The sequence below is a fragment of the Haemaphysalis longicornis genome, unplaced genomic scaffold, assembly GCF_048455015.1.
Source record: "Haemaphysalis longicornis isolate Haplotype H1 unplaced genomic scaffold, Haemaphysalis longicornis Haplotype H1 scaffold_8, whole genome shotgun sequence".
In the NCBI taxonomy this organism is placed as follows: domain Eukaryota; kingdom Metazoa; phylum Arthropoda; class Arachnida; order Ixodida; family Ixodidae; genus Haemaphysalis; species Haemaphysalis longicornis.
The window spans coordinates 78,548,391-78,574,083 of record NW_027526445.1 but is presented as its reverse complement, the minus strand read 5'-3'; the positions used below and the strand labels follow the sequence as shown (position 1 = coordinate 78,574,083).

At 43.1% G+C, this 25,693-nt stretch overlaps 1 long non-coding RNA gene across 1 annotated transcript; it reads right to left on the bottom strand.

The window, feature by feature from the left end:
- Positions 1 to 3,696: 3,696 nt before the first annotated feature.
- LOC144149895 (uncharacterized) lies at positions 3,697 to 24,352 on the bottom strand. Its single transcript, XR_013318382.1, has 3 exons — positions 24,276 to 24,352; positions 22,542 to 22,607; positions 3,697 to 3,952 (listed from the first exon to the last, which is right to left on the bottom strand). It is a non-coding gene; the product is annotated as an uncharacterized LOC144149895 (long non-coding RNA).
- Between the last annotated feature and the right edge of the window lie 1,341 nt (positions 24,353 to 25,693).

Here is a 25,693-nt window from a genome sequence, read left to right as displayed (position 1 = left end):
GATGTTACGGAAATCAAGAAAGGAATTTTTTTCTATATGGAGGGCTTTTATAGATGATGAGTACGTATATCTACAATAATTGGAAATGCGAAGCTTCGTTGATAGAAATAAAGGACCAGATTTCAATCAGCCTGACTTAACGCCTATAATCAGATAAACAAGTCAGCACATTTACATGGTCCAATTACATATAAAAATTCATAACATCACAATCGCTTAGCTACGCGCCGTTGTATATTTGGACTTTGGCTGATTGGCTCTTACACATATCGTTCGTGCTTGAGAAAACATCATGTTTCAAGTATCTTCCTTCATATGGGGGGTCATATTTTTTATGCTTTGCATACCTCGAGAATCGATTTTTGTTCCGTTATGAAGAAAATAACAAAGCCGGAGGACACACACGTAAGTCGTCTCACTTCCTATGTTTGTGTACCATGATCACAAAATTTCCAATAGCGTTCCAAAAGTGCTACATATTACTCACTAAATAATATCACGTGATGCATATATGCTATCAATGCTGTTCACATGTGGCTTCTTTGCAGAATTGCAGAGTCTCTTCTACCGCCTTTGTTTAAAGCGAGTTCTGTAGCGTGAAAAAGCTTCTTAGTAGGGTCGAAGAGTACCTTCAGCTCCAAATCTCTTTGAGTCGTCTTTTTAGGAGTGCGGTGATACCGGTGGCTGTTACATTTTGTCGCTTCATTGACAATGCGACGCTAGCAGTGCCGGTGTACATGTTATACACAGTTTCTAGTCACGTTCTATTCTCAGAAGGAAATGTCAATGCTTTGGAGGGTAGCCAGGCGTGCTTATTGCGATGGTCTATCGCCATCTCAAAAGGTCATCTAATGTGCGGACAATTATTTTAATTAAGACGTTCGCTGCGTATAGGGTTCCGTAAACAGCTACTGGGTTGCGCGAATTAACTTCTGCGACGTGCCAACGAGACCTTTTGTTGGCTGAGGCGCGTTGCACCTCTCATTTGCACGATCTTTTACCGCTGCATTACCAGGCCCCAGTCTTGCTGAATCGCACCACGAATCATGCAAAGAGGAATTGTGCCGTTTCAAACTTTCATTATTTACTCTATCTCTTTACCGTGAAATACGCAAAAAATACCCATTCATACATGATCATGACTTTGCAACAGACCGACCTTTACGTACGGTGTTTGTATTTTTGCATAGGGCAATACGATCACGAAATACTTTGTCATTGAGCGCCATATATAGTGACTGGTGCTCAATACCATACCAAGGGCTGAGCCATCACTTTGGATACTTTTAGAGATTATGGCGGCCCTTCTGTTCTTCATTATTGAGCAAGTAGAATTAGCGAACGGCTTTTTGCAGTACTAAGCATTCACTGATCATTTTTAGAGAGCTCCAGTGTATACAGGCACCCGTTGGGATATCACGAATTTCTACACTACACACTTAGCATCCAATACTAATAACCTCGGGTCACAATTCGGGTTGCCGCACAAGTGAGACGGTAACTGTTGGAGACTTCGGCCGCCGTTTCTTGCGTTCGCAACCATGCAATTCTTCTCGAGACAGCAGTGCTGCCTGAGGTAGCACATGGTGTTCTGAACAGAGTAATAAACTAAGACAATGTAAACTAGAAAGATTTTTTCCACCTCGCATAAGTCCCAATTGCCGTTATACAGTCGTCGAGAACAGCTATGGCCGCACTTGCGCCCTTTGTTTCCAAGTTTTCCAATTTTTCGCGGTGCAATAATTACTTGAACGCCATGAATTCAGCTTACAAATTCTGCCTCGCCTTATAAAATAACATACAGTCGCAATACACCGCATATTATTAAATGTCCCAAATTGCCGCCGTTTCCGATAGAAGCTTCAAAATACCCGTTCACCTCTTCGTCACAAATCTGAAAATTGTAAAGATATCGAACATGCAATTTGGGGGTGTAAACGGCAAAACGCACCCACCGACTAAATAAATACAAATTGTGGCAAACTACCCACGTACGGTCTTACAAGGTATGATGTACTTGACCAATGGTCGTTCCAGAAACAATAATTTCATTCGACGTAGCAGCCCCAGTAGTTTAACTCTAGTCCACATTCTCTAACCATGCAGTTGCTGTATTAAGGGCTACGGCTGATGAAAGACGGTGTTCGTCACCTTTCAACATTCCCACTCTGCGATAGTCATAGCAAATATTTCGTTGATGTGTTTAGCCTTTTCGAAACCTCACCGCTGAATGTGCTGCAATCGCCAGTGGTACACCAGGATTTTCGTAATTCGGCTCGGGTTTAGAGCAAACATTTTCCTGTTGCATTTTACCACGTCTTTAGCAAACAACCGTTCCCTCCGGAATTGAAATCTGCTCGATTCTTTCTTTTGTTTCACTGAAATTTTTTCGTTTTTCTTTTTTTTTTTGCTCACATTTGATTTTTTTACATGGCGTACTACGTGCGCTCTCCACTCGACCAACCTCGTCAGCATCATTGAAGTACACTATCTCTCCCTGTCTATCTGTCTGTTTTAAGAAGGGCATCCCGAAAGATGATCCCTATTTTTATATGAACTCTTGTTCTAAACGAAGTGTTGCGATATTTTTTGTGCATTTCCTGACCAGTTTGTGAATTGTACTTGTTGCTTCTTTCCAGTATTTTTAACTTGTTCGTGGAAAGATCGCACGCATGTAGCTCACGCATTTCCGGTTGTTTCGCTACAGTACAACTTTCCGTACATTTACCCTTCACGCAAATGCTGTCATTCACAAGGGTCGGGAACCTTTGGGACTTCGCACTTCGGGAAATATTTTTCGAAAATTTTAGCAAGAAATCGCGCCTATTCAAGCAGCGTGGTTGTCCTTGAGACAATTATATTATGTATTTTAAGAACGTTAGGCTGCAAATAAAAACAACATTCTTTTCAAGCCTTCCTGTAAAAAAATGTGTGAGGGCAATATATTTTGGAAGCATTTCTAATATTTTTTCGTTTACAGTCACCTTTAGGCAGACCTTGCATTCGCACGTGAAATCTGGGAAAGGTGTATATGCACGGTGTGCTAGCAAAACCAGCGGTCTTACTCCGTGCTTTTCAACTCACACCAACAAGGACACAATAACAACACAAAAGACCTTGTATCGCAGTTTAAAGCAAATATATTTTATTTCCGGGTGTGACTAGGGAGTCGCGTTTCTACTAGTTAATCATTCCAGCTTAGAACAGTTTCATGTTTCTTACAGCTAAAATTCAAACGCAGGAAACATATATCAACTAGCTCTTTTATTATAGGTAAGGTGAAAACATATGTACTGGTATCTTTTTCCCCGGACATTGTGTGCTCACCGGCACACTTTTTTACGTCGGTCAGACTAAAGTTATTGAACGAATAACAATAGTTTGTTCCTCGGCAAATGTACTGGGACCTTTATTCCTGTGTGTTAAAAGTGGGGTAAGTACAAAGTGGCGCTGAGAAGAGGAGCTGCTTAAGAGGTCGCTAGGGCATTACAGTAGACTGTGGTCATTTATTTGTTCGTTTCAGCTGAGGTAATTTATTTTGTTCCTGTCTATTGCACTTGTTCTGCATACCTAGTTGGCCGAAAACTATAATCGCAAAGACCACTAAAGCTGCTGAAATTTCCAAGACGTCATCAAAACCCAAGCAACGAAGCTACATACTGGCCATCAAATTTTGTATTATGCGTACCAGCAAAATGGTTTAGCCAGAAGGCAGAAAGTTGCAGAAAATGGATTTATTCATTTATAAACCCAATGATTCATTACAACTACCTCTATTGGATACCGTCAATACTCTCAAAACCCGAGCTGCCGCCGTTGCCTGGTTTCATTCTAGGAAGAGCTGGTTTGCCTCCGGCTTCAGTGGTTTTCTTTTCTTCTTCGCTTTCGTCGTCCTCTTCGTATTGCATATTATAACCAGACCCACTTCTCGGGTTTATTATCTCCTTAGCGCCTGCAATGGAAAATACAGGGTTTTTATGATTACGCACAATTATACACTTTCTCGAATTGGTCACGTTGAAAAAGCCTTGGCATGAGATTCTGTAACAGGTTGTATTTGTTTCCACAATGTACTCATCCTTTTTTCAAAATCTGTTAATTCGTGTTCGCGAAGTTACACCAGTCCAACTGCATAAATATCGTACCGAGCTTGGAGCCTTCTTTATTCCTAATTGTGCATCTCGTATGATGATACTTCGCAAGCATTATTATCTTGTGTCCCAGTATATTGTTTCATTTGTGAACCTTCGGCCATATTTCCGCGTTACGTTCATCCGCGCAATGTCAAACGCATAGCGTGTCTTTCCCTCGCTTTTCTCACTCATTCATACCTCGAACCGCGATAGAATAGAATGATCTAAAATAGCAGATTGGAACCGCAACCAATGTGTCAGAATTTTTGAATATTCTACCGAGAAACATGAACACCCAATACCAATTCATAGCACGACTTGTTGCTTTATCTTTCCCTGTTCTTGCTATTATTCATTTTCTTTTATTTTCGCATGCATGCAACATTTTTTTAAGATTGAAATGTCGTTTCGATAATGGTAACGCGCGTCATTCCTACGAGTGTTTTTGACGTGATCCACTGCCGTTTCGTTTACCCCTTTTGTTTTTGTTTTTTATTTACACTAATACTAGGAAATACGTTTACCCATTGTGATGTTCACCTTCTGTAATAAACTCTCTCTCGGGACCTTAAAGGTTCGTGTGAAATAAAGCAGTACATTTCCATGGTTAGCCCTTCATTACAGTTCTACCTTGCAAAATCAAAGTACCGTTATTTCATCAAGGATAAAAGTGTAAAACTATAAGTTGTCGTTTTGGTATCAAAATTTGAAACGGCCTTTACTCAAAGTAATAAATGCTTTGCAACAATACATAAAACAGGCGGAATATTGCTAGATAATTGTGGTAATAATACAAATTGATTAAAGGAGAAATACCCGTCTGAAAGTTTTAAATATGAGCTCCATCATTTTGAAAAAGGAAGAGAAAATGGGCATGCACCCTTAGTAATTCCTTTCCGTTAGGAGAAGTTGGTACGATTACGGTTCCACAGGTTTGGTGCTTCTCCATCAAAAACAACAGTCAAGGCGCTACATATCTTAATGGTTCCGAGTGGTCTACTGCGTAGGTGGTGGGCAAGGAACGAACTGCTGCACGTGCAGTACGCCACAGCCACCGTCAAGATTTACTTTGCTCAAAACAATGTTTGCTCGTAAAGCTTGCACATTTCATCACCTAAATATTCATTGTGACTACATGATGCAATAAAACGCACCCTTTTCTGTTGTGAATTATGAATTTAAAAACAAGGCTTTACCTCGCATCAGTTCTCTATGAATTACTGGAAGTTAGTGCATTAACAGCGCCAGTTAAGAAGAAAATATTTATGTATATCCCCGTCTTTGTGATGGATAACCTAACCAAAGCGTACATGAAAAAAAAATATTACGTCTTTCACATAACTTGATTTTGACGCCTATGTCATGTGCTAAAACGTGTGCGTTGGGCTTTCTCAGCAAAACCGTATGGGTTCCCATTTATCTGATTACACAACCTGCGTTGTTTCTTGCCGCATATCTTGTTATATACTGAGAAATACAGGCAAACTCAAATCATGCCAAGCGATTCTCAGTCGCATAATGTCGCTTTCCAACTAACTGGGTGCGCAAAAATTATATTTCCTTCAAATTATGTCGTGTGACATCCCACCTACAACTAATATAATAAAAGTTACGACTTTTTGTTTTCTTCGCAAAGCCCATTCACGGCAGATCCATCTCGAAGGGGCAATATCTTGAGCCGGTAATAAGCTGGGAGCAAGGCATTGCAGCATTGCTGCTGGAGCCGCCTGCCGTGGGACTACTCAGGTCACCCATTTTCGCTGTTACGACTTGTCCGTGGTGCAACATATTCATTTGCAAATATTCGCATCTCAAGCCAGGTACACCAAATTGCAACCCTAACGTGAGGAACTCCCCTTTTGTCGCCGGCAGACTTTGGCCAGCCCTGGCACTTTATAAACTGCTGTGGCAAATGTATTGGATTTTACGTCATGGTTTCCTCCAAGGTATTATTTCTAAGTGGGAAACTGAGAGCATATCTTGCCGATCAGGGAAACTGTTTTCGCGCGGTATTTTAGTCTTTTGAATGACCCTGTTTTTATTTTGTTTTGAAGCAATAAACCGTAGGACCCGGTTGCCCGATAGGCAGCAGTTCTGAAAGAGCAGCAATGAGAAAAAGCTGACCAAGCCCTTTTTTCACTCACTAGCTAGAGGCTATTGCGTGTGATCAGCCGACCCTTCATTTGCATCATGTTGCTGCAGCGGGCAACAACGCTACTGGGCAAGCCAAAAAGAAGTAGTTTTGCTGTAGGTGCCTCATTTGTATATTAAAAAGTCTTTTCACAGGACAGCCGAATCATTCGAACAAAAACTAGCGTTTTACAAGAGCACTAGCGAAATCTCACGACCTTCAAGGAACAGTTAGGTTTCTGTTCAAGGGTTTCTACCTATATCAGTGGCGCAAAGTGTACCCATGCATTAATTATTCTGCAACAGGAAATAGATTTATGGACACGAATGCCCTTCTCAACCTTTTTTATCTCATTTGCAGCCGCCGTTTACTCAATTTTTATAGACAAATTATCTTCAGAGCAAAACCTTCAGCTGTGAAGTTGCTTTCTGTTAGCCTGACATGTGGTTGCCTTCTAGGATTGATGTAACGAAGGGGTTCAACATCAAAAGGAAGAATGTTGAACCTCAAGGAGCGTCTGTTTGGAAGCGGCGTACCGTTTCCGGAAGTCGATCACAACGCGAAAGCACTTGAGGGTGATAATAAATTATGCGCCGAAGTCACCTGAATGAATGTTCGCCTTATTTCCTTAGGTAGGGCAGGTAGTATAGTGCATGCCCTTTCGACCGAGTTTAATTTGCCTATGGTCTGTCCCCTTGGCTGTTGATATCTTGGGTAAACAAACGAAGCCGAAAAAGGGCTTAGCAAATTGTGTCGAAATGTTTGTTGAAATGCGATATATATTGTACTTTAAACAATGAAGTGAGCACATCACAGCTGGCCCACCATACAGTAAAAAGTTCAGGTTTTGGTACCCTTGATGATGAAATCACGATCACATAGTTTTCATACAACAGTCGAACAGGTCGCATTTAACTATCTTGTCTTATGAGTATTTCAATCTCTTTTGAGTATGCACGCTGGTCCAGAAGGCATTTTATTAGAGACCGCAAAAAACAAATGCGACGCATAGGCGTTGTTGACTCTCTTGGGGACAGTCTGGTGTACAAACTATGCTCTCCACTCTCTAAAATTTGTGCCCATTGGTAAGGATCGCTCTGGGTGCCAAAGTAACACACTGCACGCTGTGGTAGCTTGAATAAAATTGTTTTAGTTTCAACGTATTTCCCTTGTAAAATTTGCAACATTTGGCACAGATCATCAAGTTTTACGAGTTTTCGTTGCACATGCACAGGGCCACAGTTCTTACGAATACGCGCTCCGGCAGTAATTGGAGGAATGATTAGCAATTGTTGTGGCACCGCTTGTATTATCTGAGCTCCGTACGAGGCAAGAAATTGCGGTTTGTGTTGTCTTCAGAAAAATTCTCCAAATTTGCATTATTTTAAACTGAGATTTGGTGGGTCGATTTTTGTCCTAGTGGTGAGCCAGTGGTTCGTGCGTCCACCGCTATTATTGGGTGCAGGCGGCTGCGGGTTAAAATACCTTTGTGTCTCAGTTGAAAAACAGGTCGTGGGCAATGACAATTACCACACTATCTCCATTTCGGCTTTTAAACCATGATCTCACAACAGGTGCTCCTAATTGTTAACCTTGTTTTGCCTTTGTAGCAGCAGAAATCATTGTTTAGAGTAATAGTGTCGGTAGGTGAAAGCTCCCGGTAACATAAACCCTTACCGTTCCATCTGACACCCAGCGCAATGCCAGTGATGCTCATGGTTAGGCAGTGCTGTTGTACTCTAATTGTTCAGTTTGCAGACTGGGGTATGTGTGCTGGTGGGACTACGGAGTATGAAGGCCACAGAAGAGTAGACAAATAACATCAAACTTTAAAATTTTTTTTTAATTACTTTAAGGGGTGCTCACGAAAGTGCCTTCTGACGTATTAAAACAAAACAAATATAGCCGCTATATCAGCATGTATTTTTACCATGTCCCAACGAATTGCCTGAAAGGTATTCTTGTTTTTATTATATAAAATATCAAAACTTAAAAATATCAAAACTACCAAAACTATCAAAATGTAAAAAAATGCATAGATTAACATATATCTTTTTAATGGTCTAGTGCCCGCGTATCGCTGACCATTTCTTACTTCTTACTCCTGTAAAGCAAGAGTTTTTGTGATTGTTAAAAAAAATTTTCAACAAACACAAATGGAGTTGTGTTTTTGGATGATCTGGAAATTGGGTAAACAGCTATATACAGCAAAACTTATCTAACCCCGCACCGCAAATAAAGGTAACACGACCAGTGGAATAAGGCTGGAGGTATATGAATAACAGAACAATGTCGTACAAACCTAGTTGCAAATGTCTCGCTCTTCATACGTTGAAGCAGGAAGCACAAAGTGCTAAATTATGTAGTGCCGGTTAATTTCTGATTACTCTAAACGTTCGCAAATGTGAAAGTGAAAATGACCCTGATGAGCCCCATGCGGATAATGGATTTGTTTGAAAAATGTACACAGCCGATAACGCGGCTGTTAGCCGACAAGTAAGGGCTATATTGCCTATCATAATAGTCATTGATAAATCAATAGGCTTACTGTGCGCCAGCTAAAGAAGCCTTCATTAGCCGATGCAGAAGAAAGAGTTTTGATTCATCAGTGACAATTGTATTGAAACTCTTAACAGTTTGTTTTACAAAAAGCCTCTCGAAACGTCTAATATTGCATACACACCACCGTTATAGAAGAAATTCGAAAGGTTGCGTGGTCCGTGGGCTTCGGGAATTGGACCTGCGTCTTTGAACTTCGATGAAAATGTGCATTTCTAAGAGAATGCAAAAGCTATCTCTATATATATCGGATTTGTTATTTTTCATTTGCGGCGGTGGGTTTGTTTGGTTGGAACTTCCGTTTTAAAAACCTAGTTCTGATTTACAATTTAAATAACACGCCTCAAAGCAACTGCAGAAGGAGGATGTTACAGTGCCCAGCGGTTACACGATGTCTACTTTTAAAGATCGCTTGAGAATCACATTTAGATCATAAAAAACTCTATTCAGCGTAAGCAAAAAGGTCGAAAAAATTGCGGATTTTTTTGTTTCTCTGCCTGGCTTCTCTAGATATTGATTGGATGTTTCCCCAGACCCAGTATTTTACAAGCGGGGTTCGGTATTCGGTTTACAATGATTAATGTTAGTTTCATTTTTATGTTCGCCCATAAAAAATATCTTAGGCGAAAATCCGAAACAAATTCTACAGGTTTATTCTCTAAATTTAGATAGCAAGGCAACGCCATTCTGTAATAAAAAGGACCTCAATATTATTTACCTCCGTCCCCGAGGCGTTACCTGTCCTAGTTAGGTTGCAAAAAGCGTTTCATAAAAGTCATTTATGCCATATTGTGCCTTGATAAAAAGAAACGTTGCTCTTCCTATAAATAATGCTCGTATGCACCCTGCAAATACGTCACCAAAGAGGTCAAAGTGGCGTTTTATACACCAGTTTCCTTGCTAGAGATGGGCGCAACCATTTGCTTTTCCTGACCAGACGCTAGCGCCGTGTATGAAGCCTCCGCCGAAACGCCCGCGCTGGGCTGTTAAGTGCGCCGTTCTTTTCGTGCGTCTTCTCGGTATCCGTGCATTACCGAGTGAAGCGTACTAGTTTGGCGTTAGGTTAGCGGTTGCAGTGCTTGTGTGTGTGTGTTCTATTTTGTTTTCATCATCTGCGGACGGATTTTAGGTCCTAATTTGCTGCCAGAGCGGGAAATTCCGACCCCGGCTTTTGCGAGCAGCAGTAGCAGTGTGGTGGTGGTGCCGGTGGTGCTCCGCAGTTCCGCGATGCAACCGTACGGGTATGTCACCGACTGACATAGAAATCGATATCGGGGTGTAAATACGTGTTTTCAATGCGACCATGGTTGTTATGTTCGGCGATTAGTCATGTTTGCGGAAGCACAGACGTCGAATGCGGAGCGCGCACAGCATATGTGGGTCACGGTAGTCCGTGCTCGCGATGGACTTTCGACGAGGCGATTGCTACGCTGTTTACATTGCAATGCAATATAATCTTTCTTAACTAGACTTATGACGGTTACTGACGAAACGAATTTACCCGGGCGGAAAAATAACACGACCGCACAAACAGTCAAATTACTATTCAAAGGTTGAGCAAAAGGGTTGACGTTCAGACGACCTAATATTGGTTGATCATGATCGTGATAATGATTGTCCTAACTCTGAGCAGCGTATGTGGCCTTTCCCTCGGAGCCCACCTTTGTGATACCACTGCTTGCACCACAAATGCTTTACGCGACCAGCAGTAACTGTTTTGTAATTGTAATACTTTAAATTCCGTGGCAACGCAAATGGATTCGAAGCTTTTCCTTTGAACGTGTTGTGAAGAGGTTGAGCTATTTCCCAAATGCAGTGTTCACGCGCATCTCGAGCTGCGTTTCCACATTTGGCTGCCTGCTTATCCTGCCATCGACCAGCAGTGTGCGATGGAGCAAAATATGCTTTCATATCATTTGCCAGTGTAATGCGTTGGCAAGAAAAAGAGTAAACAAAACGCAGTGATTTTAAAGGTTACATTACATAAAAATGGGATTGTTTAATGCCAACCGGTTGTAATGATTACACAATATATGGTACTTTAAATTCACTACGAGAAACCAGAAGTTATTGTAGTGCTGTATTGTATCGGCGCTCGATAAAGATACCCAAGTGGTCAAAATTAACCCGCAGCCCTCCACTACGGCGCACCTCATCACCCATGAAGCGTCGGGGCGTTAAAATCATAATGAATGAATCAATCAATAAAACAACCAACCAATCAATGCTGTGTTGTAGAGGACAAAGTTGCTTCTATAATTTCAGGGGCTTCCGTTCCCTGTCGCAGCTTTGCGTGTGATAAATGGATTTTGCTCCGTCTGCTTGCCGACTAAGTGCACCCAACAAACCCTGGAGTTTGTCGTTGGTACAAAGTCGTTGCGATTTATCAACGGAATTCTCCGGTATCTCAACTCGGTGTGCGTTGGGAAGCGATGCCGCAAAAACACGCCGCAACCGCACTGCATTTTCTCCAGGCAGTGTCGTGCACATGCGTGCTGTCAGCGACTGTTTCTCGCTTTCTCTGGTTGTTCAATAACCCACCACCGCACACTGCTGACCAAGCCACGTTTTGCACCTTGAACGGTGCAAACGTCGCTAAAACATTGGCAAAAACAGTTGAAAGTTCTGCAAAAACTAAGCACACGGTGCTTAATGCACCTGAACTACGCAGCGGAGCACACCGCGCCGAGCGATGTTAGCAGCGCAGCGCACTCAGGCAACGCTGGTCGGCAGCCGAGAGCACTTGCTTGAGAGTATTTTCCTCCTTTCCCGGCTGCTTATAGAAAATGGAGTATAATAGAAAGGCAAAACTTATAATACGGAAGTTTCCGGAAATGATCACAAATTGAAATTTTATTCCTACGTTCACAAACTTGTTCAAACCATATATCTCACCAGATAGAATAACTTGATAGCGTAAGGTAAATGAATGAATACTCCTAAAAAGTTTTCGTATCCGAGGTTTCTAACCTGTTTGCGATATTATGGAAATGCAGACCTTTATCAAATGAGCTTAATCGCGCTTTCGCGCTTTGTAAGCCAAGGCCTTATGGCTTCCCCGGAAGCTGCAGCATTGCTACATCACGGGTGTGGCATATTGATTGGACAGTTCATAGTTAATGTTCCGTAGAATCATCGGACGCGCTATATACCCATTAGGGAAAGGGCAAGCGATGATCGCAGGTGCCCTGATAAACACACCGGGATTCAAGCCAAGATTCTTCAACTAAAACTAACTTTGTTCAACGTGCTTCTGTGAGTTGGTATGACCACAATGAAGACATTTGTTTAACAAGGGAACAATTTGTAGAAGAAATTTTAAATCACTTCATTGAATCTAACGCAGGGGATCGCTGAGGAGGACTACAATTTTTTTATGTGTCGCGAGAAATTGGAACCACCGTTAGCTTTTATCCCTCGCTGACACACTTATAAGCGTGATATATCTGCCACGTCACCGCTAAGATCCGTGATGCCGCGAATTTAACATATGTACCCAGGGTTAACGTCACTTCTTCGTCTCATTTTAGAGACACCAATTGCAGCTCGGCCTCGGAAGCGCGACTAGAGCAAAAAAACCGCACTCAAAATTTGTAAGTCAAGTAGTATTCGTGACCGCGAGATATTGATGATATACAGGTGAGCACGATTTTGTTGTGCGTTGCACATGTCTTGAAACAAAAGCAGCCATCTGGTAGGAACAGCCTCAACGTATCAAAATTCGAGTCATTACACCTCCAAGTTGGAACTTCAACCGATATGTTCTAGTTTGGAGTGCTCAGCTAACAGGCTAAGTGTCCATGAAAGAAAGTACGACCACTTCACAGACTGTTTACGAGAACACTCAGCCCGGCACAGCCGCGGTCTCGCAGAAAAATGTATTGTTTCTGTCACCATCACTGTCAAATACTCTGATGTTAACAGCCGCAGCCTATGGGGCATGACCCCAGCAGAAATCATTTTCGTGAATATACTCACCGACCTCGGCACTTTTCTTCATGAATCATGCACTACAGCCTCGTTATTTGGATGCCGCTGAAAAGTGGCTAGTATGAATGTTGCCACGAACCATGTATTGTTTATTTATTGTTTGTTTTTACTGCTGGGCCACGCCCGGCAGTGTTATCTGCGTTCCAAGCTAAGCGCGGCTTCTATTCTTTATTTTTATGCCGCACGGGTTATCACATTCGGATAAGCAGACTGTTTCGCCCTAACGTCGCTAGCCCAGAATTATCTTCTGTGATCTACAATGTTCTGGATGTGGATCGACGGTTCCAGAAACACTTGCGCCGAAAGTTAAAGCCTGCTGAGCAGACGCCGCGGCATTCTAATCGCCGGAGCTCGCCTGCACGCGTCACATTGTTGAGTGCCACTTTGCCGCATCTGCATTCTTTGAGTTTTTAGGGGAGCACAACGTCGCTCGAATAAACTTGTTTTCCTTGAAGACAACTGCGTCGTCTTTGAATTCGTGACAATATGAGGAAGCTAGGGCCTCTCGGTTTTCCTAAGGCATCGGCCCCCGCTAAAAGAAAACAAATCTTGTTGGCCAAGGTAGACGAGGCCGCTGAGAATGTTTTGCATTCCAAGAATTTTTGTAGAACATCTGAATAGGAGCTGCCTTCATCTGTATTTATAATAACGAACACGGCAAAAATTGTGAGTTACGCATGTGAAATGCGGCTCTCGTTGACATTGATCCAGCAGTTGCTGTGTTTATATTATCCATTTTTCAGGTATTGTACGCAAATTCAAGTTTCGCTGTCACACAATGTAAGCTTTTGCGGCGGGGTTGCCGGGTGCTCGTGCACTTTGGGTTTGTTCAGAGAATTTTCCTTTGGCTGATGTAAGTCTAGAGTCCAATTCGCGGAGCTCCAGGTATCTAGGCATGACATCACGGTTTGGCCCACACAATTTCAAGCTGTTTCTTGGAATTGTTGACTTCACAATTATAAAAAAATATGTGGTTGATCTCTGTGTCATAGGAAACGGTAAAACACGAGACAAATGTGCCGCAAAATCTGCAGAAAATGGAGCACGGTGTGCTGGTCCGTGGCTGTCGTGTGGGCATGCTTGATGACGACGTCCTGATGCGGAAACGCACGTTGTTCGGGGCGTGTACCGCAGACGGTTGCGTTGCGACTAGCTCAGCTTCTGAAATGCCGGAGGTACATTCTGTAGCTTAAATCGTGAACGCGCGAACGCATTGCGCTTCCCGCTGGCGTTTCTCTCGCAGTAAATCAGTCACGTTCGGTGCCTCCTCCCGTCGGCGTCGTTGCATTTTCGAGGCATTGTTTTGTTGGCGCCACCCGATGAAGGCGGCAACTTTCGGCGGTCCTTAGTCTCATAATTCACTACTTCACCTCATCTCTGCCATACGGCAGAACCATCTGCATCAATGAAACTTTTTCAGCTATTTCTCTAGTGTTCGTTCTACTTATGTCATTTCCGTCACGAACCTGACGACAGTGAAATCTCGGTGTATCCCGGAATAAAACACTTTCGTGTTCATATGTCTAGATGATGCTATGTTGTCTGCCTTTCCGGGTGACACTGCTCGCAATGGCCGACATTCTCTGACTTGAACGATACAATACCGACTTCGATATCGGTCTATATGAAAAAGTTCCTTGCTAAAGACTGGCAGCCGATAAAGTTATAGCATCAACGTAAATGATTCCTTGAAAATGCGGAAAAACAGCAATTCCGGTATTCGTGTTGTCTATTTTAACCAAACACCCTCCCCACTATGGCCATTCAACCACTGTATAGGACGTGCATAAGGCCATCTGCCTGAATCTTGATAAATTTCGTGAATACCCCACTAAATTCATTGCAGTTAATAGAGATACTGTAAATTTTCTCGATGTCTTTTCCTGTAGATAGCTTTATTATTATACTAATACGGGGAAAACGCTTTTTGCATCGAAACGGCCGTATTTGCTTGCCGTACGTTTTCGGTACGCCGGTGTACTTTACTTGTCTCAGTACAAAATAATGCCCTTCAATTCAACACACTCTAATACAACATCTAATTTATGTACAAGCTTGTTGGATATGAACAATTCCGTACGTTGTATTCCAGTCTGAACACAGTAAAATCACCGAAAATCTAGTTAGGCTGAGGAACGACGTCAACAAGAACAGAATATTTTTTTGGAAGCCCTCTGACTGTATAAAAAGAAGGAGACGAAAAGGGTCTGTATTCTCTTCTTTGTCATAAATTTCCCATTCGAATAGCTTCTTTCTTCATCGTATTGCTGTTATCCTCATCTAAATTAAGGTCACTCGTATGATCTTTGTGTCGGCATAAAAAAACTGTTCTAAGTCCCAATTAACGTTTATTAATTTATCCAAGTGCAAAGCCATCCTTCCAAATCTGTGTTCAATTGTCATCGTTTTATGTATGCCAAATTTCTGGGCTGAAGGATGTCGAACTTTTTTATCTGGTTAATATCACCGTGTACGACAAGTATTTTGAATGAATTAATTACGCTTGGACTCATTTTTGTGGATCTTGAAAACAGCTGGGTATATAAATTTAAAAAGCGTCTTTTTTTGGAGTCATACCCTTAGGCTAGTCATCATTGTCAACAGAAAGTGCACTGGGTCAGTTCCGCAAAACAAAAGTCCTGACGTGTTTCAAGGAACTACGTTCTATAAATGAACTTTGCATCTTCCTCCGCCGGTGTTTTTTTATTACCCCTTATTTTTAGGCATTTACCTACATCTCTACGCATTGACGTGTGTTCTGAAAAAAAAAAAAAAAACATTCCAATTAGGAGGGTCTGAGATTGAGGTAGCGCTTCGTACCAGCTCATCGTTTTACGATGGCCCTATTCATCAGAATGTGGACTCTTAAGTGTGTTCAGAAACTCACACTGACGCTTACTAAATAGGAATGCGTGACGTCTTGTTCAGCAAAAAATTTTCGTTAGGAATGTCGTTGATTACGCCAATTTTATCCTAATTACTTCGGAGCGTAACTACATGGCCACTGTTGGAACATTTCAGGCGTCTGCTTTCGCCGTTCAGATGTTTAATTTGTGTATATTGCAATGTTTTACCGTCGTAATACCTCACCATTCTTAATGCCTCCTGCGGGTGACTAGCGCACTGTGTCCTGACTTTACATTATTAATAGTTTAGTGTTTCCACTAAAGTGCTGCGACAACTCGGAAGCTGGATAAACCTCAAGTAAAACAAAAATTGATAGCATGTGACGCGGTCAGTACCCCGGAGTATTTTTATTCGGTTTCGACATAATTTTCGGACTATGTAATTTTTAGGTCAGAGCCATGCGGAATAGAGTTTGAAGTTTCTTCTTCCATTAGCAGATAAGCCTAGGCTTACTCGTCGTTTGCTTCTGCACAGTAGGGTACTTTACAAAATATGTTGTCCGTCGGTAGTGTCGCAAATTACATCTTAAGCTCGCAACGAAGAGGACGATGAATAAGAAAGGTACGTACAGCACGCAGCGCGTCCTGTGCATTTTTGCTGTTGTGATCTTCAGAGAATGGTCTTCACTATAATGGATGCCGGGTTTCTCGCCGTTTTTCTTCGGTCCCACAAGACACAGATGCGCGAATTTTCCACATCGATTCTTGGTGCCAAAAACCGGGAGTCAATTAAGCCACACGAGCCTGTCATTGCCTCAGTGGCGAGCTGGGCTTTGAGGTGGATCATCATGGAACCAGCGAAGCATAAGCGGTCCTCACGACGAGCCATGAACATAATGATTATAACTGAAGTCAACCAGCTGCTCCAGTGTCATCAGTTCGAGGTTTCGGGACTTAGAATTCTGCTCGGCCACCTGCGTGCCAGCAACTTGGAACTTCCAGCCCCGAACAAAGAGGTTTAAGCACACCGGACGGACGCCCTACCCTCCGCCGACTACGACGTGTTCATGCATTACGACGACGCCACGAACGCCACATTGGCGTTGCTGGAGCACCAAATTGACGTACCACTGACCTCTGCAACGCCTCCGTTCTCGGTTCAATATTCTGCCCCGGCCGCACGTCTTCAGAAACAGCAGCCAGCGGGCACCAACTACCTCCGCGTGAGTTCGGATCGAGGCTTTCGAAGTGGGAGGGTATTCTGTTTGATGAAGCAATTACTAAATGGCAGCCTTTTTGTGACAAGTTTCGGCAACCAGTGCACGAGAACACGTACTATCCAACGATGATTGCTTCAGCTATTTTATCTTTCTTCTGGATGGATCTCCTGTGAAAGCCGTTGCTCGAATACAGGTGAAGGACCCCTACTATAATAAGGCGCTCCAAATTCTCAAGCGATGTTTTGGGAACGTTAAAATTATCGATCACAAATATCTGGAGAATTTTGGAACGCTCAAACCTGTAGCCCCAGCAAGTAATCTGTCTGTTTTGCGAAAGCCGTTATTTCCGGTGTAACCAAACAGAAAGCGACCAACAGAAAGTCTTCATACGCAGCTTCCTAAACGAGGTGCTGCTCGAAGTGATCCCAGTATACATCGTGGTAGTTTACTACACACAACAAATCACGAAGAATGTGACAGGAACCAGACGAGCTTCCTCTGATGAACTCGATCAACTTATATTTTTCTGAATCACGATGAAGTGGCGAGAAAACATTTATGTTATCAAAAACTGGTGGAAGTTTCAGAAAAAAATATTCCCCTTAAACTGACCTCCGAAGACGAACACTCGGAATCCTGACGCGTCGCCTCTTCGAAATAAGACGAAGTCATTGCTCTGCCGCTTTTTTCTACTCCACCACGCAACACAAGACTCAGGACTGCACGAGCGATATTTCCCTTGCAGAGAAAATCAACCAACTGGTTCCCGCGGGCGCTGCTTCAGGCGCACTAAAAACGTTACTGCGTCTGTGATTGCCGTCAAAGGGTGCAATGAGAGGCATGCAAGTGACGACACAGCTTATCTACGTGCGAGAGTCGTAATTTGGACATACCATGCTCCACTATTAATGAGCAGTTGAATGTTACCCTGCAAATAGCCACACAGAATGCTTCTGCTCCTCAACTTATCATGATGTACTATTCGAAACGTTTCATTAAATGATGGCGTCATAGCGTTGTTGCTAAAGTCGTGCAGCCATCGCCAATAGAGCCAAAGAACCTCCTCAAAGAGAGTGTTGCTTCCAAGTTAACGCGCGGTACTGTCGCCTATACGAACTCTCCATCAGTGCTCTCTTAAAGAGTAAGCGGTTGGAAACAACGATACAGAATTGTGGAGCTTACGCCCGCAGTCAGGTCGATAGCCTTAAAGCGGATTTTGTAGGCACCGTCGTGCCTTTCATAAGCGAAGATATGGCTGAACCACCTACTCATAACCCGTTTCTCCAAGCGATAACTGATAAAGGAAAACATATGGGTGACAAAATCGTTTTTTCGGGCATTAATTATGAGCCAGGTGTTAGCCCCCTAATTGGCTCTCATCAACTCTGCAGGTTCGTGCTGAGTACGAGAGAAACTAAGTGCGACAAAGACAACCATTCATTGATCGTCATTTGCAAAAAGATGGTTTGTACTCTGCAAGGCCCCTTAATTGGCGGTGGAAGCACAGAAAACAATGCGAGCACCCAAGTAGGCGTCCTTCTAATAAATTCCAACGAAAGCGACCGGGCCACGTTCCAATTGCAGAGGTCTCGGACCTGGACACCGATGGAATATCGCGGGATGATTCAAATGTAAAGGAGAAACTTCAGATCACTGCAGTCATTCTGTATAGGGGCTATGAATAAACGTCAGCATGGAAATCACTTCTCAGTCACATGGCTGACATTAAAAGCTTTGTGGACCCATTGGGCCACTTTCATCAAACGACGAACCTATGAGAGCCCGGGACAAAACTAAAAAGCAAAACGCCGAGGGCAACTATATTTGAAGGGCGGGAAATGAACCGTTTTATCTTTGTGATCTCTGTTATATGCCATACAAAGAGGTCTTCGGAGAAACGTACGCGACAAGATTCGGCACAATTTTGGATGGCTAATCGCACAAGTCTCGGGTGTGCTGTCGGAGTGCGCATTTTGGTACACGTCTAAGTTGATCTTCTTGCGAAGTGGGAAAAAACGTCACATTTTCGCGATCAAAAGACCGCCAGACGTACAGAAGGCCTACAGCATTCATAGCTCGCCCCTTTCTAGGCCAGTGGTGGTGCCGATGATCAAGAAGCGTCTTGAGAATGCAGATGCAGAAGAAGTGACGTGATTGATCTTGCCACCTATCTACCAATGTGGCGCGTACCCCCTCACCGACCTTCTGCATCGGCGCCTCTTCATAGCGGAGTCATCACCCTTGAAGAACTGCGTGAACAGTTTGGGTTATAAGAGAAAGAGAGTGTTTGGAAATTGCAATCTCTAGGTACAATGTGTAGAGCACTAAAACTGATGTGCCCGTTGCACGTGGCGGAGTAAACTTTATAGGGCGCGGAAGATGTTGTAAATTATATTTGAACCTCACAACAAAGGGGACAATGTAGAAAAAAAGTACGTGCAGCAAAAAGCGGAATCTGCGCCCTTTTGCGTTTGCCAGCCTGAAAACAGAATGATCACTAAAATGGATACCAGATTTCGTCTTTTTATTCGGCGCCACTATACACCGAGGCCCGGTTTGTCTGCAGGTAGCACCCGTCTTCTAGTTGTGGTGAGAAAAATTCTCCGTTCCGTTGTAAGTATTCGATTATAGTAACGTTACATTTGCCCCATGTACTCTCAGGTACTCTCCGTTGACTAGAACATGGTTTTACTTGACGAATATATGTAAAGTAACAGAACAATACCGCGCCTTCTGCACGCAAACCTAATAATACAAACACTCAACTACTGCTACTGTTGGGTGACCAACTCAGAGACCATCATGCAGTTGGTTCGAAGAAATGACTGCGCCCTAGCTCAGCTAACCTTTGATATGCAAAGCAAAAGCTTGGCTTAGTCTGGTTAAGTCTTGGTTTCACTTGATTAAACCTTTGATTCAGCTGTATTGCCAACCAGGTCTCAAAGCCCTTCGGTTCCTTGTAACGCTCAAAGATGGAGGCCGGGCGAACGCGCCGTCCATTCATTGCGAACGCACCGTTCCTCTTCGGCGGGCGCGAGACGAGACGCGTTGCCCGAAACGGCACGGCGCCGTATGCATGGGGGGCTGCGTGGGTGGTTGGCTGCCTCAGCTGCAGCGGTGGTGGTGACCGCCATCACGCCAAGAGTAGGCCCGGCGAACCACACAATGCGGTTCGAGGGTTGTGTCACCGGGGGTCAAAAGGTGATTTCTGCATCCTCCACGAAATCGCTCGACGAAAGTAGTAGAGCGGCGCTTTAAAATTATTCCGACTTTTAGGACAAAGTAACCACTCCACAAGACGCAATAGATAATTGAATGTTGACACAGATTTCCTATTGTGCGACGCTGACACGACTCCTTCACTCTCTGAAAATGTCATTCCTATTTCCCTCCCTTACCTTTGATATGTTCTGCTTCATCATGAAAACCTTGAACGAGTAATCAGTGACAGTGTAGACTAGGTTACGACTAAAGTTGTTCAAGGGAATTCACAACAACGCGGCGTGTGATCCCGGCTCCTGATTCATATCTTCCTCAGAATGACTGATTGACGGAGCGATGAAAGCGGATGATGCCAGGTATTTTATTTCATTTTGTTTTTTGCGACCTACCCCAAAACTTTGACAATATTGTACTTTCAATCGGAACACCAACGCCTACAGCACCGCGAAAATAACACTTTTAGCTGCAGCAAATGCTTCGTCCTAAAAGCACGGCAACAGTGCAAATGACACTTCGCCATCTTAAGTATTCTTTTGCACAAGAATTGATTATAGTCAGGGTTGTTCCAATTGAAAGTACAATGTTGTCAAAGTTTTGGGGTAGGTCGCAAAAAACAAAATGAAATAATATACCTGGCATCATCCGCTTTCACCGCTCCGTCAATCAGTTATTCTGAGGAAGATATGAATCAGGAGCCGGGATCACATGCCGCGTTGTTGTGAACGGTGCGTTCGCAATGAACGGACGGCGCGTTCGCCCAGCCTCCTTCTTTGAGCGTTACACGGAACCGAAGGGCTTTGAGACCTGGTTGGCAATACAGCTGAATCAAAGGTTTAATCAAGTGAAACCAAGACTCAACCAGACTAAGCCAAGCTTTTGTTTTGCATATCCAAGGTTAGCTGAGCTAGAAGCTGCCGCCATGCAAACACGCTCTTTATACTATTATTAAAGACGATGACGTTTTACTAGGTATACCTGGTCTGATTACGTGTGGCTACGGACCTTGTCGCCATAGCGCGGAGTACGCGAAAAAAAAACCCGCCCGCGTCTTCCCACGGGGGGAACTCGAGTAAATGCGTCGCAGAGTGGTGGGGGTATCGTGTGAATGTTGGGTAATTGGGTATGGTTTGGGAATGCTTAATTGTTATTTCGTCTTTATTATTCATATTTTTTGAATGAAGGGGAAGCGATGGCAAGGAGTGTAAAGTTAAAGTCTGTCGTTATTGCTTGGTGCCGTCAAGAAAATCGTCAAGTCAAGCGAAAGCCAAGCAAAGACGCCCTTGACTGAATTCCGAACGCGCGCTCCGCCGCTTATATATACACCGCCCGCGTTCGAGGGAGAGGAATACGGGGGAGAGACGCGCATGCGCACACTTCTGTACACAAGCGCGCGAACTTTCCACGCACCCACCACGCCGTTATCACGTGTACACGCCCTGCCGCCGTTACTGTTGAGCGCGACGCCGCGTACGGGTAGCTACGACGCATGCGCGCACAGACGCGCTCCCCCCGCACCGCCGCTGCTGTTGTTGAGAGCGACGGAGCGCACGGGGTACACTCGCTCTTCCTGCACCGCCCCACCTGTTGTTGAGAGTTAGAAGGGTACGGGGGAGAGACCCGCACCTGCGCCTCGACGCGACGCGCATGCGCAGTGAGCGTGTAGATGGCACCGACAACATCGACGAGTGACATCGCGAGCCTAAGAAATGCTCTGCATTTAAAACTACTGAAGCAGTACAAAGGCCCGCTAATTATGCTTCAGCGTAGCAGTTGTGTTGCATACATAAATTCAAGCATCACTTCTGCTGACCGACTTTATAAAACAACGCATACTCTGCATCTCGCCAAACAAAAGCGTCATCACGATCGCGCCCCAAGCCGAACGGACTGGGTGGTTTTTCTGAGAGGAAAACTGTTACCCTTACAATATATCGGCTTAACTATCCAGTTCAAGAGGGCGACGACTTCGGACACCCGCCGGCTCACCTTGACATCACGGTTTTTCGATTTATGTACCGCTTACCGCTCAAGGCCCAAGCATCGATTGTTAAAAAACACTTTAAAATACAAGTGAATATCGGTTGACCGGAAGTCATGAGTTTGTTCGTCGTTTTCACAGCGGGCGCTGGTAGATCAAAAATAACATTGAGTATCCCGACTTCAGATAGCAATATTCTTCTTCAACGCAAGCTTGAGAATACGTCCAAGAAGCATTTCATTGCACATTGCTCTCGGAATTGATCGTCCGATAGAGGGTTAAAACATGCACCTCTGAAATAAGATGTTGTCATGGTGTAAACAGGACAATAAACATGTCATTGAATATTTCCTGGCAATTATTTATCTGTGAGATTTATTTAACTGCATTGTTCCAGCTTGCTGAAGTATTTGATATCTTTAGAATATGCTTTCGAAAATAAAAGCCATGCTTCATACGAACCTTCATTCATTCCCTCAGCCGTCAGATGTCCTTGCGGTTCTGGACCGGCGAGGACCTGAGAAATCGCTGTGAGAAAACAACGATTTGAGTTATAGAGATTGGAGTTTTCTTTGCAGAAATATAATTTCATTGGGTGCATTGGGGCCAATTGAATGCATCGCGGTTTTCACCACTCCATCAGGGCCGGGTATCAACATGTGTAACTGGCGAAATATTGATAATTTCTTTTGTCACAACGCAGTCCTACCATACGTTTGCCACTTGAAGAGGCGACGCCCTAGCGATACTATAAAGTAAGGCTTTGTACATCGTCTAACATAAAAAAACTTTAATACCCTCACTCGTTTCTCTATTCATTTCTTGATCTCTCATTTTACGCTCCCTGACTTTACCTTCATTTTCTTTAAAAACGTCTAGTGGGCTTTTCCTCTAACTATGTTGTGAATTTGAGACAATCTTTGCCGTAGCTTCACAAAGAGTACCACTCAACGACGACGAGGTGTTTCTCTTGTTGCGGAAAATTATTCTGTTTACAAACTATAGAGCTTTCGTATGCGTCATGTGTGCTTGAATATTCTCGAACAAACTAGAACAATTGCATAATATTCAAATATGTCTGAAGATAAGAAGTGCAAGATGAAAATTATCCCTGTTCGTTTCATTAGTATTGTTCATAGCTCTTTATAGTAATATTCGCTTGCTATATTTATAGATATTTTTGTGAAGATTCAGAAATATTTAGTTAATGCTACTCTGAAAAGTTATTTAGGTAATAGGGGTTCTATAAAATGTTGCGCTGCTAATTTGTACCTTCTAAATGACAGTGCCTCCGGAAACTTAAGACATTGTAAGAACCCTTTACATCTGGTATGTGTTGTAATATGTTTTACGTCATTACTTAACATCGCAAGGCAAATTGAGTCTTTTTTTTTCCGAGTCTTTTTTTAACTCTGAGAATTGGGTATTTTTCTGCGATTTCTAAATTATGCGCGTGTAAACGCTGCAATCAAAACTCTCCAAGGTAGTTGTGCCACTTTTGAGACACCGCTCAGCGACAGCGTGTAAGGCGAAGCGTTTTGGCAGTAAGGTGTTTGACTTTTATGTATATTCCTCTTTCTATATTCACATCCATGATCTACATATATTTTCTTTTTCTCGGCTGTATGTATATATGGAACCTCATAAATAGGGCGCCAATACAGACTTGTTTTTCACCAGATTGGTTGGACAGCATCTAACTTCTAGAGGAGGGATGCGTCTTTGAATCCCCTTCATCTGTGGTGTACCGGCAAGGACAGCCACCTGTTGCTATGAATGCGTTCCAGAGTCGCAACAACACCCCTCGTATTATGCAGCCCTTGCTAGACTAAAAATGATTTTTTTTTTTCGTTTTCAGTGATGAGTCCGCATGAGAAATTTACACGCCTTTCACCCTAATGGAAGCACTTATATTTCTTCAGACCAAAAAATAAAGGAGTTTGTCGAGAATTAAAAGGTATATCGAAGACACTCAACGCAGCATAGAAAATGCGCGCTGAGCGCAATAAGTATGTTTTAGTTTATTTTACGTATTTCCGACAACAGTAATAGTTGCACACTCCACTTCCACAACGTAAAACACCGCACACTCAGTAAAATTATGCATTCTCATAAATAGGCACTGGTGTAATAGCGATTAGAAGTACATTTCTAGGGCTAACAAAAAAAATTTACAAAGGAAATGTTTGAGCTTACCGATAACTAAAACGATAAGAAGAGCGGTGTTTCTCATCTTTGACTGCAGAAGAGTGCTGCCAAAAAAGATACACGGTGGCGCACTACGATCGTCCCTCGATTTTTATACGACACGCAAAGGCTGTAAATGCCTAGAAAAGTATTTTAGAAATAATAACTGCGCTCGAAAGGTCAGCTGTTTGAACAAAAATATTTCCACACGACCTTTTTTTGGGTTGTACATTCACCCTCAAGAAGGGAACTGCTGTTTATTTCAGAAGAATTTCGGCGTCACAGTCAACGTCGACAATAAACTTTCCCTTGAAGCATTTTTGCGCGCTTCCACATCTGAGTTTTACCCGGTTTGGTATTGCTTTGATAATTTCAAGCAAAGTCATGAAAAATACGTCTGCAGTGAACGGAAATCCTAAATGTCGACGACATGAATTTAAGTCTAAACTTGTATATTTCAATTCCCTATACTTTTGAAATGAATAACAGACCTCATATAAACCACTGCAGTATATTTAAGGATCAAACGTACTGTTTCATACTATTCGCCATCTGTTTGTGGCTAAGTGCTGTAAATCTGGTCGTGCTGGCGAAAAAGGTCATCTAAGCATTGAGAAACTCCGACAAACAATTACATCGCGGCCATTCCAAAAACACTAGCACGAGAGGAAGAAATTGCTATTACGAATGAATGTAACCCATCGTCGAAAGATTCAAATAAAGTAGGTGTATTTGAAGGAGAGTTCTCTGCAATTAGGCTATACGCACTATTTCCCTAGTGGATTTTTTTGTCGTTCCGGTGTTTCATTTGATTATTCATTGATTAGTCGAGCACTTTTAACGTACTTTCACGTTGGACCGCCTCTGTCAAATCACAGATGTGTTTTCCGATGCTTGTAATATGCCCTTTAGTACTCTGCGCAAAGACGTTATCGCTGCTCTCCTGGCTTAAGGGGAAGGGCGCGTTATTGACCACGTCATGCTGTGCAGTGATGGTGCGTCTACTGTATTTCTGTATTGCCGGTTTTCGCGGGGCCTTAACTGGTGTCTCGGCAATATGTAAAAGACCCGTTCATTACCTGCGTTGTTTGGCATCACCCGCTTATATTTTTTGCGTGCGTACTGTGCACTTCGCTTTCCCTGCATCTTCACTGACTATAGCACGGCGTTATTCTTCTTACTTCATTCCGTTAGTGTTTATACAAGCAATGAGAAATTGCCCCTCATTTGGCTTGCTTTTTCAGAGACAACATATCACGTGCCACTCGTATATCTGTGTCTTCGTCTCAAGAGAAAAAGTAGCAGCAGTAGTCTCGTGACAATTGCAAAGACGAGAGCGGGGGAGAATCGATTCAGCCGCGGAATATTCAAATTAATAGAGAACGTATGTATAGTCAGCTGTAAAGCCACGGCTGTTCTCTCTCTAT